The sequence below is a fragment of the Coenobita brevimanus genome, chromosome 14 (assembly GCF_032717465.1).
Source record: "Coenobita brevimanus isolate Jiangsu-jjx chromosome 14, ASM3271746v2, whole genome shotgun sequence".
Classification (NCBI taxonomy): Eukaryota; Metazoa; Arthropoda; class Malacostraca; order Decapoda; family Coenobitidae; genus Coenobita; species Coenobita brevimanus.
Genome location: NC_136967.1, coordinates 58,627,755 through 58,637,494, shown reverse-complemented (window position 1 = coordinate 58,637,494; position 9,740 = coordinate 58,627,755).

Genomic DNA, 9,740 nt, shown 5'->3' with positions numbered 1-9,740 from the left:
ACGATAAATTGGGTAAAAAGTATATTCCAAGCAAATGTGTCTGTGCATCTACACCTGCGAGGTAGATAATAAAGGTATTATTTAAGGTCATCCCACTGTTGCTGGATGACATCGGTAAGTCTCTTACCCTTCACCATCATCACTGAGTCAGTCAGTCCATTGTAGGGGCCCCTCTGCTCTGACCTATCAGCTGGTAGTCTGTTCCAGCCAGTTTCAAATATCATCTGGCCGTCTTCTTTGCCTCTGTGAAGGACCTGACTTGCACATTCATTTTTGCTTTTTATGGCACCCACAGGGACGGCCATTTGTTGTGCTTGTTCGTTACTCCCTCTCTCTCACTCACTCACTAAGCTACTGTACCTTCTTGAAGAATGGTGTCCAACCCTAATGAGTGTTAGGAAAACGAAACTTTGAAAATCTCCCCCAGAGCCAGGATTCAGGCAGGGTGGGACCCTTTGAGGGTTGCCCCGCCCCCCATGGATGCATCAATCCCCGGGTTTCCCATCAAAAATCATCAAGATCGGACACTTTTTTACCTAGTAACACAAGTGATAGAGTTTTACTGACGCCAGATGGGACGGAGACCAATATTCTCGGCCACAGTCGCTGTGCGCAGCCAAAGTTTGTAGCAAAGAACATGAAATATTGCATAGTGATTCATGTTCCGGCAAATGCAGGAATGGTGCAACCACCACGGGCCACCTCTCATCCGGGAGGGAGCAGCCCCCTGGGGTCCCAGCAAACACATTAAGCATGGCCATAGTTTTACCTAGACATGCGAAATCCTGCATATTAATAGGCGTTTACCCCAACCACGTTTTTGGTAGGGAGGGACCCCTGATGACCGATTATACTCGTTTTTCCATTTGCTGTTGAGTAACTTGGTGCCAGCCTTTGTACATCTGTCAGTTAGCATATGAGATTTTAATCATTTGACTGCAGTGGAAAAACAAATTGCCACCAGTCTTTCTTTTTAGTGTAGTTGAAACAAATTATCACCTTTGACTGTGATACTCGACTGCAAGAAAGGATAAGTGGGCGGGGGTTGATGCATCGAGATTGAGTGCATTACGTGACTAACGTCACGATAATACACAAGGATGAAAGAAGGAAAATTCTTACTTGGTCACAGATAATGTAATGTCAAAAGCCAAAGTAATTCTTGAACGCAGAAATCAACAAATATGGGGAACTTGATGAAGAACAAATTTTAGGTGAGTTACGTCGGGATGACAAACTGTGTACATATGCAGGGGCGCGGTAGAGTAAGACAGTTGGGCATCCCTCTAGAACTCAACATCCCTCCCTCTATCAACATTCTTCTCTGTTATCCTGTCTTCATTCTCCCCTCTCTGTCTCCTTCCTCTCTACCCCAGGCCTACCTCACATCATTCCCCATTATCTCCCCCTTCCTCCCTCGTCTCTCTTCTACTACCTTCCCTCGCCTCATTGCAACCCTTCACCACAGTTCTATCGCCCACTCCCTTTCCCTTCATCTTGTATTCCCCTCACTGTTCTTCTCATTACTTTCCCTTCCCCTTCATCTCAGTCTTAGTCATATCCTACATGTCGCACTTCCGTAGTTTCTTAATCTCTACTTTCGATCGTCAGCCCCTTCTTCCCTTCCCTCACCCTTTTCTTCCTCTAACCCTATCCCTCCTTTCAGTCCCTCACCTATCCTCTTTACCTCTCCTTATCCTCACATCCTTTTACTATTCTTACCTCTCTTTTTCCTCCCCTCACCTCTTCCCTGTTTCCCTTTCCCTATATTTCCTTCCTAACCTCCTTCTCCTCCCACTAGTGTTATCACTACATATTCTCCTCTCAGCTTCTCCCCATTTCTTGCTAGCCCATAACTAACGGTACCACCATCCTCTTCCCCCCTACCCCACCTCATTTTTTTTTTTTTTTTTTTTCCTCAACACCCACCACAAAAGTCAAGCTCCAGTTTATCTCACTCTTCTCTCCACTCATTTCCTCTCTCCCGTTCCCAGTTCTAAAACCTCCACACAACTTTATCCCCACTTTGCAGGGAGAATCCCAACCCAGGGACCAGACAAGAAAGCAGAAGCTGCTGAGGACAACCAGTTGTGACATGCCTTTAAGCAAGAAGGAAGTCCCACCTCCTTTCAGGACAGTCCCTTTGTTTAAATATACAGAAGCAGCCACTTATGGCTGCTTCCATAATCCTCATCTGTTGTCTGAGAATAATGGCCGTATGCTTAAAAATTATACTGCTTAGGAGAAGGCATACCCTGAATTCAGACTGATGTTTTTGGAATGTCCATGTTACTTGATGTGATTAAAATGCCCGCGACCGGACCTTCCGCCCCGCCACCCCCCACACCACCACCGGGCCACCACCACCCCACCACCCGAGGAGGAGATAACGGTCAGGTTAGTGACCCGGGACAAGAGGGTCATCCGACCACCTCTGACCTGGGCCCCTTCTCCTCGCAACTACCTCAACACCAGGTGAGCCCAGACCAGCAACAAGTTATACGGCGGGTTAACCCTAGACAGCAGTGGGGTGGAACTGATACGTCAGTCCCTTGTAGTCTTGTGGTGACGACCACAACTTCACCCCAACGGGACAGGAGGTCCCTAGGTGAGCCACGGGGTGTTTACACCTATTGCCACCGCGAGCCACGAGGAAGTCCCTTCCTCTGCCGCAGTAACCCAGGTGAGCCACGAGGGGCTTGTATCCTCTGCCACAGTGAGCCACGAGGGCGTAATACCCTCTGCCACAATCAGGACAGGAGGTCCTTTGACGAGGGAAGAGAGCCCTCTATAACAAATAGGACAGGAGGCCCAATAGTGGATTGTACGGGGCTCACGCCCCTAGCCACTCTAAGGGTAAGAGACCCTCACACACCGCCACAAGTGGGTCCCAGGACCGATCAACCTGGTGCCACGGCAATTGTAAAGACAAGAGAGAGAGTCGCCTCTGTGCTACCCTCCATAAGTGTAAGAGAGACCACGGCCTCCGTGTGTCCTCTAGAGCCAGCTAACTCCTGCAGGAGTAGCCGGACACCATCCGGGGGAGTTACCCCTAAAGTGTCACCTGAACAGAGGCCTGGTCCCAGTCGGGACCTACCTCCTACCCCCGGGAAATTCTTGTCTTCCCCAGGTACCAGCGGGAGACGAGGCCGCAGCCCACACCTGACGGCGCGTCCCCTGGTAGACTTCCGCAGTCCTCGGACCCCTAGGTGAGCCCGGCAACCCATCAACGCCGACCTCCCCCTGCCGCAGACCCTACGACGTCAGGCCCGTCTGCTACACCTGTTTGGCCCCAGTCCCTAGGGCCAACACCGACAGGCCTCCCTCCATAGTGACCAGAGGAGGGCCTACAACAGGTCGAGACCCCAGGCAAAAGGGTCTCCCTGCACCGTGACCAGAGGAAGACCTACAACAGGTCGAGACCCCAGGCAAGAGGGTCTCCCTGCACCGTGACCAGAGGAGGGCCTACAACAGGTCGAGACCCCAGGCAAGAGGGTCTCCCTGCACCGTGACCAGAGTGAGGACCTACACCTTACAGTGACAAAGTGATATCGCCCCAGAAACTCGGGCAAGAATAGTGACTTTCCCTTTCCTGTAATGATCCAGTGACAGAGTGAACCAGCGGGATTACACCAAAAAGTGTCCGTAAATACCTTCCCCTAACAAAGACTATAAGTGCCGGGTTCATCCGGGCAGTGCTATCCCAAAGTCCAATCCAGAGTAGTCTCCCCCCTTGTCAGTGTACGCGCGGGCAAGAGTTGCCGCGCTGAGCCTAAACAGTGAACTCTAGTGCTCTACCTCCCTTGTTAATTTATAGTAATAATCCCTCCTCGGCTCATCAAGCCCAGACATCTCTATTGCCCCGGCACGCTAAGACCTTTTGGACTTTGATACAAGTGAACCCCATCCACTTACGGACTCTTAACCTATTATAAAGCATAATTAAGGAGTGTGTGAATATCCCATATTACACTAACGTAACTCTGTATATCTGTATCCTCTGTTTATAATACCATCCTACAAAGTATGTGATATTGTTAAGGTGTTGTAATTAAGGTAATAGATGTGTTAAAGGTGGACTGCCTAGTTTTTATGTCCTGTTCCCTTGTTAGTGCATTACTTCCGGTCCGGAAAAAGGACCCCGCTCAGTAGCTATAGTAGCCGCAGCGAGAAATGAACGCTGTGGTGGGGCAGCCGGAATGACCGGGGATTCCCCCACTGTAGCCATATCCACATGTCACCGACCATCGGCCACCGCTGCAGCCCCGCTCCATGATCCTTACCCTGTGTCTCTGGCTTTCTCTTTCTCTCTCGGTTTCTATATAAACTGGTGTATTTCCGAAACTAATTATGAAATTATTATGACTTTTGTTCCACACCACCACTGAGGTAAAAATCAAGGAGAGTTTTCTGTATAAAGGTTTCCCCCCCCCCTCCTAAATGTGGCATATGAGCGGGGGAGTGCGGCCTTGCCGATACCTCCGCCTGACCTACTGTATAATTATACACTCGCCAGAACTGACCTGCCCTCAGACAAGGGGGGGGAAACCTTTATACAGAAAACTCTCCTTGATTTTTACCTCAGTGGTGGTGTGGAACAAAAGTCATAATAATTTCATAATTAGTTTCGGAAATACACCAGTTTATATAGAAACCGAGAGAGAAAGAGAAAGCCAGAGACACAGGGTAAGGATCATGGAGCGGGGCTGCAGCGGTGGCCGATGGTCGGTGACATCCTACCTCTATGGTCGGTGACATGTGGATATGGCTACAGTGGGGGAATCCCCGGTCATCCCGCCTGCCCCACCACAGCGTTCATTTCTCGCTGCGGCTACTATAGTGTCTTTAGTACGAGGAGTCGGCCTAAAAACACTCAGCATAACAGTGATCAACCTACTTCCCACATTACAGAAAGCAGTCGGCAACAAAAATAATGGTTAAACACATTTTTGCTTTCATTGCAGGCTACAGAAATTGACACAAAACGGCAGCTTAACTTCCCCTCCACAATTTAGGTTTAAGCATACAGCTTTAAATACTGAAATTTATGCAATTTATGAGTTTATTCTGTTAAAAAACAAACTGAACTTTTTAAATAGCTCGTCAACGAGCTAGTAAAGCGTGTTTGCAACGGGAGTGTTGTGCAGCGACTTTGAGCTTTAGTTTAGCACTAGCTGCATTATGTCATGTTTCTTAGTCATCGAGGCACACATGCTTGAGTGAATGTGCTTAGTGAACTTGACGATTTGTTGCAAGCTGAACAATGAAGGATCTTGAAGAGCAACATATGTTTGTGTGAAACTGCTTCAAATTGGGGAAACTTTTATGGAGACCTTACAAATGTTACAACAAGCTTTTGGGGAAGATCAAGGCCAATTACACTACGACGATCATGTTGAGAAAGTGCATCCTGTGATCCATGAAAATCGTCACATAACTGTCTGTGAAGTCCATCGCTTGCCCAGGCCTGTCGTCACCATGCCCGACCAGCGAGCGACATCCACCACTTCTGCTCATGCCTTCGACCCGTTGAGAGGGGCATCCTGCAGCAGATCGAAGCCGCCGAGAGCCGAGAAGATCGTGGGGACCTTGAACTGGTTCAACGTGAAGGCTCGGTACAGTTTCATCAAGCGCCAGGACACTGGTGCTCATGTTTTCGTCCACAGGGATTGTTGCCCCAAATTCACGACACCTCCAGCACTCTCTAGCTGCGGGTGAGACGGTGGAGTTTCGTCTCTGTCAGTCACCCAAGGGTCCTGAAACTCGGGATGTCCCTGGGCCGGGGGGGTGTTGCTGTGCAGCGCTCTGTTCATGCACGGCGGCACCCCACGGCCCGGAGGCGCCGGCCTCAGGGTCCTGGGTGCTCTGGGGAGATACCCCCTTGGGGGTAAGGGGTTTCAAGAATACTCCCCCAGTATCCATGTTTGTTGTATGAGACGACTAAATGGGTTGTTGGTGGGTTATAAGTGCTCCACCCCGTAAAAAGAACTAACTAAACATGTGAATAAAGAGCCTTGGACCGGGACGGACCATATGTTGACGTCTAAGGAACGGACAAAGGACATTCTAAGGGTGGGGACATGGAATGTGAGAGGAGTGAACGATGAAGTGAAAGAGAGATTGTTCAGGTGCTTGAGGATGCAAGAGTGGATGTATGTGGATTGACTGAAACTAAATGGAAAGGTGAAAGGGTGAGAAAATATGAATAGGGTTTAGGAATACGTGCGGGAGTTAATGAGAATGAGAGGGCAAAAGAGGGAGTATGTCTGATGATAAGCAAGAAGGGGAAGAAGAATATAAGAGTATGGAACACTGGGTGCAAGGATTGTATGGGTGAGGATAAAAGTAGGTATACAAGCTTGGGCGATTGCATGTGCGTTTGCGCCGACAGAGGACCGAGTGACAAGAGTGAAAGATGAATTTTGGGCAACTGCAGAAGCATGTATGGACAAGTTTGAGAGAAATGAGAGAGTCTTTGGTTGGAGACATGAATGGCAAAGTGGGGAATGTACGAGTGGATGGAGTGGTTGGTCAGTGGGGTGTACCAGCTGAAGTAGATGGGAATGGTAGTGCTTTGGTGGACATCTGTGCTGGTAAGGGGTTGGCATTAGCCAACACCTTTTGGCATAAGATGATCCACAGGTATACATGGAGAGTCATGAGGAGGATGGACGGTGAACTTGTTGAACGAAAGGCAATGATAGATTACGTGTGTGGGGATGAGAGAATGAGAATACAATTGTTGGATGCAAGAGTGTGGAGAGGGCGGGGGAATGGAATCTCGGACCATCACTTAGTGATGGCCAAGGTAAGGTTGGAAAGAAAATGGGTGAAGAGACGAAAGGGAAGACTGGAGGATACAGCTCCTGTGAGAAGAGTGGAGAAGTTGCACGATAGTGAGAAATGGCAGAGTATAAGAGCGTAGTGGAAGAAAGATTAGGAAAGTATGTGTCAGAGCAGATGGATGGGATGGAAGATGTATGCAAGATATTCACGGAAGAGAAAGGCGCAGCGTGTGAGGTGGTCTGTGGAGTGAGGAGGAGATACAGGGGTGTGCAAGGTACAGCATGGTGGAATGATGTGAAAAGAGCTGTGGAACAAAAGAAGAAGGCATATAGTGAATGGTTACCAACTAGAGGTAAGGGAAAAGATGAGAGACAGAAGAGAGAGGTGTATGTGAGCAGAAGGGAGGTGAAAAGATTGGTGAAGGAGAGTAAGAAGAAAATGGATGAAGAGTTTGGGAGGAATCTGAGTGTAAAATGAAGGGAGAGTAAGAAATTGTTTTGGATGGAGGTAAAGAAAGTAGGACAGTGCGAAAGGGGAAATAGTAGCGGAGTGAAAGATGGGAATAACAGATTGTTGGTGGAGAAGTGAGAGAAATTGAGGAGATGGAGGGAGCACTTTGAAGATTTGTTGAATGTAGAGAGTGACAGCAGTGCGAGTATAAGTGGTTGGGGAACGGCTGGGAGAAGAAGAGATGAGAGAGGAAGAGATCAGCAGGGCGGAAGTTGTGGCAGCAATGAGGAAGATCAAGATGGGAAAGGCCCCAGGAATTGATGGAGTGTGTGGTGAAATGCTGAAGTATGGGGGTGAGATTGTTCTGGAGTGGATATGGAAGTTGTGTAGATTGGCTTGGGAAGAGGGAAGGGTTCCAGAGGATTGGAAATCAGGTATAATTGTTCCTTAATACAAATGAAAAGGGGAGAGAGAAGTATGTGGTAACCATAGGGGTATTTGCCTTCTTAGTGTGACTGGAAAAATATATGGTAAAATATTCATTGATAGAGTTAGGCATATAACAGAGGAGCTAGTTGGAGAACAATGAGGATTTAGGAAGGGAAATGGGTGTGAAGATCAGATATTTGTTCTAAGATGTTTCTAGAGAAGGGAAAGAAAGTGTATGCTGCCTTCATGGACTTGGCGAAAGCTTATGACAGAATAGATAGGCAAGGTATGTTGAAGGTATTAAGAATATATGGAGTGGAGGGGAAATTGTTGAGTGCTGTGAGGAGTGTGTACGAAGGAACTAGGGCTACGGTGCGAGTGCATGGTGAGCTGAGCGAGTACAGTACTTTGATCTAAATGTGGACCTGAAACGGGGATGTGTGATGTCTCATTGGATGTTTAATATATACATGGATGGGGTTGTAAAGGAGGTGCAAGGTAGGGCAGTGGATGTGGGGGTGGCTCTAATGAATGAGGGTGAGATGTGGAAGATTCCGGTGTTGAGTTTGCTGATGATACAGTATTGTTGAGTGAAGATGAATGGGAGTTGCAAGGTTTGGTGAATAAATTTGGGACTGTGTGTAGGAAGAGGAATCTGAAAGGTAATGTAAATAAGAGTAAAGTTATGGTGTTTGAGAGGAATGAAGTCACAGAATGCAAAGTAAGGTTGGATGGTGAGGACTTGGAGAATGTGAGTGTATTCAAGTACTTGGGTAGAGTAATAAGTAAGGATGGAACTTTGGGGGATGCAGTGCTTGAAAGGGTACAGCAGGGAAGGAAGGTTGTTGGTTCACTGAAAACAGTAATGAGAAATAGGGAGGTATGGAAGTTAAGTCACTGCATGATAGTACTGTGATCCCTACCCTGACGGAAGCAAGGCATGGACCTTGCTAGAGGGGAACAAGTCAAGAGTGAGAGCAGTGGAAATGAGTTACTTGAGAGAAGCATGTGGAGTGACATGGAAGGACAGGTTGACGAATGAAGAAGTGAAGGAACGTTGTGGGGTGGATGTGAATGTGGTTAAGAAAATTAGGAGAAATACCCTGAGGTGGTTTGGCCATGTGGAGAGATTGGAGAATGAAAGACTAAAAGGGTGTATGTAGGTGAAGTGGAGGGAGGAAGAGGGAAGGGAAGAACGAGGATGAGGTGGAGGGATGGAGTTGAGAGGTATACGAGAGAGGGGGGAGTAAGCTGAGGGAAGGGCAGTCAAATGGTGGGTGACAGAGCAACTTGAAGGTGTTTTGTCTGCGGCCACCCTTTGCAGGATTAGGGTGGCGGGCTATAGATAGATAGATAGACAAGGCAATTTTGCGCATTCTCCTCCCTCAGATCTTTGAGGAGAACAGGCTGCCACGCCTTGCCATCCCCAGGAGCTTTGCCAGCGATGCATGTTCTGCTCCTCGTCAGAAGCGTCAGGCTCAGCAGCTGCAGGCACCACAACCCCGCAGTACACCGCAGAAATGGCTGAAGCTGGATGCTCCCCTCAACAGGGCGACTGGCACCACGATCATCGACCCAGCACTGTCTATGGCTACGGGTATGGAAATCGGCACTACTACCATTGAGGTCCACCCTCCACCGTCAGCAACCAAGGAGAGACGGGCTGCTTCTCCTGTTCCTTCAGTCCACCTGGTCATTGAAGACCCTCCCTCCTTGGTTTCTCCATCTGCTGCTGCAAGTTTGGTGGGCCTCATGCCAGCTGCTAGGCCTCCTGCCACTCTCCCTCTGCGTGAGGCCGCCCCAGCTCCTCCACCTGTCAGCAACCAGACCACCGCCTCGATCTCACCACCTGGTCACGATGGGTCCGCCAGCAACCTTCTGGCATCGACCTCACCAAAATCCTTGAAGATAACTTCGACACCATCTTCTGGAGAACTTTGAGTGGGCCCAGTGTTCCCAACTGTGCCATTCGAGGAATTTGGAGCTCTTTAACAACCTCACCCGGGAGTTTGCAGACCAGTCGTGACCGGCTCATCCTTGTTGACCTGCTCAATTGGTGGACGGCTCACTGCCAC